This window comes from Eretmochelys imbricata, chromosome 4 (genome assembly GCF_965152235.1).
Source record: "Eretmochelys imbricata isolate rEreImb1 chromosome 4, rEreImb1.hap1, whole genome shotgun sequence".
NCBI lineage: Eukaryota > Metazoa > Chordata > Testudines > Cheloniidae > Eretmochelys > Eretmochelys imbricata.
The window spans coordinates 14,357,339-14,363,382 of record NC_135575.1 but is presented as its reverse complement, the minus strand read 5'-3'; positions in this window follow the sequence as shown (position 1 = coordinate 14,363,382).

Sequence of the window (6,044 nt, the reverse complement as noted above, 5' to 3'; positions counted from 1 at the left end):
AGCCTTGATCTTCAGCTGTGGCTGAGATACGCTCAGAGCTGAGGAGCGGAATGGGAGAAAAGGGGGTTCTAACCTCCCAAATCCTTTGGCTGACTGGGAGGGGGGGTGCCATTCTGGGGCATAATGTAGCTCTAGCAATATATAACTTCACACACCCCTTGCACGTTACCTCTGGAGCTTTGCTCACTCCATCTCAGAGCGTCTTAGCTGGTGTAATTACCTGGCGAGCCCAGAAGAGAATGGTGTAACAGGAAAAAGCAACTAATACTAGGTGTAAGCTAATACAAGATCTGGCCTAAATCTAGGAGCCTTAAAATTCCACCTGTCGTGTAGCAAGAGAGGGTCCTGTTAACATGAACTCAACGATAGTCAATGGAATTCACCCTGTAGCCAGGAAATTCCTGCAGAACAAAGCCTGATTCTTCACTCTGTTATGCCAGCTTATGACAGTGTGGCCTTCTGGCTTCAGGACTAGACAACGCAGCATTTTTATTTATTATGAAATGCAATCGTCTCATTAGATGCTCAGCTGTTCTATGGTGATGAGCATGGGATAAGTGCGATTTGGTAGGTAGACAGATTCACTTAGACTCCCTGGTGAATTAGGTCTACTGAATAGGAAATTACTGCATTTCACGAAACCAGCGCCAGGATAGCATCCATCCACTGGTGTCAGGAACAGATACTTTGTGCATTGGGGGCTGCTTCAGCGAGTCAGCATGTTGTCAAAGTTTCACATGCCCCGGGTTTAACAAAGCCACAATAAAAGTCTTAGTATTACCTGGATGGTCCTAGGCCATTCGTTTCTGTAGGGAAACCTGCAGCAGCCATTCCTCCAGCATGTCGTCCCCTAGCTCTGGCCGGGGGGATGGTGGCCTAGCAAGAAGGGAAGGGCTGGGGTCTGTAAACCAGCACTGGATGGACCCCACATATCCCTGGCTAGAGCCACCCGTCAGAAGAGCCTCTACTTTGCCTCCAGCTCCTGGCTTCCCATCTAGCAGCACAGCTGGTCGATGTGTCACAATGGCACTGGCTGCTCCCTCCAAGGAGGACTTTAACGGCTTGGGGCAGGGACTAAGGCCGGCCTCAAGAGCATTAACATCCGTGGCAACTGGCTGTGGCATTTTAGTCCTGTCCCAGGGAAGCACACCGTATAGACGAGCTACTCACTGGCTCCACCCCTTTCTCCTGCCAGCCTCCCACCCATGTACAGCAAAGCCCCAATTACATGGTGTCGATCAGAATAATTCCCACCTGCTCAAAATAAGGCGCATGCTTCAGAGATACCAAACCCTCCTCCTCCATCCCCCATGAGAGAAGAAGGATGGTCCAGTGGTTACAACACTGCCTTGGCTTCAGTTTCTTCCTCTGCTACAGACTTCCTGTGTGATCTTGGGCAAGTCACTTTAGACTTACATCGCATCAGCTCTCCACCTGTAAAATGAAGACGATTTGAGATGCTTGCTCCAATGTTACCTTTCTTCTCTGATGTGAACAATAATTTTATTCTGGTTTGCAGCCACAGCAATGGAGGCGGGGATCGCATCAGGTGTTCTGACCTATGCAGGCTAATGGGTTCCCCGGCCAGGAAAATCCAAGTGCTGCAGGAACGAGGCTGGTGATTCAATAGCTGGCACCCTTCCCTCCGTCAGAGTTAGCACTGAACCAGTGTCCGGATGGAATGCTGGAGGCATTGTCCTCCAGGTGGGGTCTACGTCCATCACCCACAATGAAGAACAATAGATCTTTAAGAATGTTACCAAAACCGATCTTTGAATTATTGCTGGTGAATGACACAGGATGGACAGTCCTGGCATCCTCTGTTTAAACAGAAATCAGCTATGGGATGAGCAATGGCAGTGCCCATTTCCCAGTGCCCACTGCCAATCTGGGCATGAGAACGGAACTTGGTTTCTAAGCCCATTTCATCTGTGGCGTCTCTGCTGAGACTGGCCAGAAGAGACCAAGGACTGACAAGTGCTGGTGTTTTTCATGATGCCACATTCTGCACAAGTTTGACACAGGGCATTGGGCAACAATAACTTTCACTCACTACCTGCCCAAGGCAGAGTTTTACTGGCAACCCAGCAGTGAAAGTGTATCTATGTCACAGCCACATCACCAGTCCCTTGAGCCTCACGGGGACTTGATTATAGACCCTGATGCTGTGGGGGTATCTGACACTGGACTCAGGTGTACATGTTGTTTCCCCAGGAGTAATGGTCCCATTAAGAGCTCTTGATGCCGCTAAGACAGTCCATTGAGAAGGGGCCTTCCAATCCTGCAGTAACACTGTGGCGAATCGGGCCGACTGTCTCCGCAGGGCATGCAGTGAGTTGGGGCATCTGAGATCAGAGACCACAGGCCAAAATCAAAAGGCCATGAAGGAAAGCGGGCGCAAATCCTGCCAACTTCACTCAGGCAAAACTCCCAGTGGCTCCAATAACAGTTTAATCTCAGGAAGAATATGGTGAGCACTTCAGGATTTGGCCCTGTAGATTTGAAAGGTAGGATTCTCTAAAACAGAGACTTCTATGGAAGCAGAATGAAGCCAGTGCTGAGTGCTTTATGAAGATCCCACCCTACTTGTCTTGTATTAGACACCCTTGAAGAATGGCTACCCTGGGGAGCAAGCAAGTTCATGAGTGGTTTCTCTGCTTCAGATTTCAGAGGCATGAGTTGCATTCTTCCCCAAGCACGAAACCCCCAGTATCTACATTACTGAGTCAGGGCCGGGTTCTGCCTGTCTTACTCACTGAGTAGCACCTACCCCATGAGTAGTCCTATGCACTATCCTGCACAGTGCTGACGCTGTGGCTCTGAGGAGGTCCACAAGGCCAGATGGGGGCAACCACTATAGCTCCAGGGGCGTGGTGCCAATTTTCCCAGGTGGGTATCTGGGCCGTAGGTTTCAATGGGACTAATAATATTCTTAAAGTTAAGCCCTTAGATGCTATTCGGGGTGATAAGGATGGCAGAGTTGGGCCCTCAGTAACAGAAACTAATTGAAATGGGCATTAATTTGCAAGGCACGTGTTTATTACATTTCTACAAGGGTTCAGGAATTCTCATGATGCTACCAGCACTCCCACTGACTAGGGACAGGAGACTGTGGCAATGAATCGAGATTTGGCCAGACTATCATCTTCCAGAGAAATGAGTGAAGAAAGTTTTTGCATCCACCTTCCAGGGCCTCCAATGAGAGTAATCACATGCCCTTCAATGGCCTTATTTCCACAAGTAAGGCAACCAGAATGTGACTCTGAAAGCACATGGAGAAGGAACAAGTATAGGAAAATATTTGAGATTAATTGAGCACGTATCCAGATTCAAAACTCCCTGGAAGCTAACAAAAGAGGCAGGTAAGGCAAACTTGATGCCTCCAGCAGAAGCGAGTAAACGGTGGCGTTTCTGCTTTCTATTTTTAAAACCGGGCAAGTTCTGAAGCGTGTGAATTAGGCAAATAGCACACTTCACTATCACAGTTGAACCTCAGCAATGTCACGAAGAACGCCAAAGCTCTCCAAAAAGTTCATTTTTCTTTCAGAGGGGAAAAAAAGGTTTGTTGACTATTCCACATATGTGAAATGTATCGGGGCCAAATTCTCTGCTGCTGTGGATCAGGGAAGCTCCGTTGGCAGGAGAGATGGTGTAGGGTAGAGAACTGCACTGGGAATCAAGAGACCTGGGATTTATTCCTAATTCTGCCACTGACCTGCTGCAGGACCTTGAGAAGACATTTCCCCTCTGTTTCCCTTCCCACCCTTTGCCTGCCTTGCCTATTTAGGCTGTCCAAGTAGTATGCTCCTTGGGGCAGGGGCTGTCTCTTAGTATGTGTTTGCATCTAGCACAATGGGACCCTGGTGTTGGCTGGGGTCTCTAATTGCTACTGTTATACAAATAGTTCCAGGCAGCGCTACCAGCTAAGGTTGCCATGTATCCAGTTGCTTGTAACTTTGCTACCTTTCATCGTTTGGGCTGAAATTTTCCACGGCCGGTGTCTATCTCAGGCTGAACTTTTTGAAAAAGTTTCAGCCATTTCTGAGAACAAGGATAGGTAAAAATATATTGCTTTGCCAGGACTGGAAAAAAAAATGCTTACAGCCCTTTCAGTGAGACGGAGCAGGGACTTGATTTTGGCGGGGGTGGGGGGTTGACTATATGTCAAGGATGTGCCTTTGCTGCCCTATGAAAAAACATCCACATTTGGCCAAGTTATAAGCCTTTGGGAAACTTCAGGTCACACACACTCAGGGGAGACTTGTTTGAGTTTGGCATCTGAAGTCTCAGAAGATTCCATCTAGACTGAGCATGTTCCACCCAAGGGTTGCACGGGCTGATTGCGACTTTCTCTGCAACTACTGCTCCTGGCTGCTGTGGAGAAGGGCACTGGAGCTGAGAGTGCAGAGAGAGTGGAAAAAATAGGATGTGATCATGTAATTAAAGACTGTATCAAAGTGCACACACGCAAGGGAGCCACATTAAGGCTGCACAGGTGACCACAACTCTTGCATGTCCAAACATCGGAATGCTTGATTTTACAACCTTCGTGTTCTTTTAATGCATTTCCTTGGTTGTTAAAAAATTCCATCCTGTGTAATCATTAACGCCCACATGGGTCATCAGCTGGGCTGGAATCCCCCTCTTTTGATCTCCCTCTTTTAATAAGCCTGTGTTTTGTGGGTGACAGCAATTAGCAGACACTGGGAGACAATTTGGCCCATTGTCTCTGGGTCAGACTGACCTGGATCTAAATATAGAGCTAACCTGAGCTGGACACCTCTCTGACAGCTATCTATCGCCCTTTGCAGTGTGTAACACAGGGATGAATGAATGAATAACTTGGAACGCCACCAAGTTCAGCAGAGGATTTTATAAGTTTACTGAACTATAAATAAAATACAGATTAGAGGAAAAGAGCCAATGCAAAATATCCTTCCAGTTCCCCTTATTCATTTCCAGGAAAGCATGTCCTTGCTTGAGACCTGAATCTTTAGGGGGCCAAAATCTCTCTCCCACACAAGCTAATCAAAAGGAATCCAAGAGATGATTTCACCTGTCATGGTGAAAAACCTTGGGGTCACATTCCCAGGGCCAGCTTGTGCCTGACCCTCACCCGGAAGTGCACGTGTGGTGGAAGGACTCAACGAGCCTTCCCTTGCCCCCCTTGTGCGACCCGTGCACTCTAGAGACCTGATCCCCTATCCGATGGAGTCAGTGGAGCTGTGCTTTTTTCTAGTGGACACTGGGAGCACAGGGTCAGTTCCCTCCCTGCTAGAGGGGAGCACAGTGAGTGCCCTAGAGATGGTGAGGAGATGAGGCTATAGCTCCCCTACACAATGGCCCAGCAGATCAGGGAGGCCATGCAGTAATTCAGGCTGCAACCTGCAGAGAGGTGTAGTAGCAGTCACCCAGCATATGTGCACCTGGAGTTCTAGGGAGCATTGTGTCTCTCCAGTGTGAATACCCCTCTCCCTCCCAATCCCCTTTCCCCCCCACTCCCGCCTAAGTGACACAATGCAGCTGTTACTCATGCCTTACTCAGGCAAACACTCACTGGCTGAGTAAGGAGATCAGCATCTGTTCCTTTAGTTGCTTTTTTGCTGGTGAAAAATCACATTCACTATCATATCTAGCATGCGTCCACCCACGTGGGGGCAGGGTGACCTGCCGGGATCGTCCCTGCAATAAACTCCTCATTCCTCTGTGTATGACAAATGACCCGTCCCTATGGCAACTCTTTGCGGCTTCACAATATTTTCATTTTACTGTGTAATTGAGTCACAGCAGAAGCCAGGGGTGGAGGGGTGTCAGGTGTGAGGAGGGACTGGCTGACACCTGTACAGAGAATTTTTCAGGGGACTTTATAACATCGTATACAGTCTGCAAGTTGTGGCAATAGTAAAAATACAGGCCCTGATTTTCAGCACATGCTTCAAGTTAACAGGATGTCAGCACAGGCTTAACAGTCAGCAAGTGGTGAAGTCCTTTGCTGAATCGGGGCCCGTTTGACATGGTTTTCAGTTTGGTTTCTAGTCAACAGC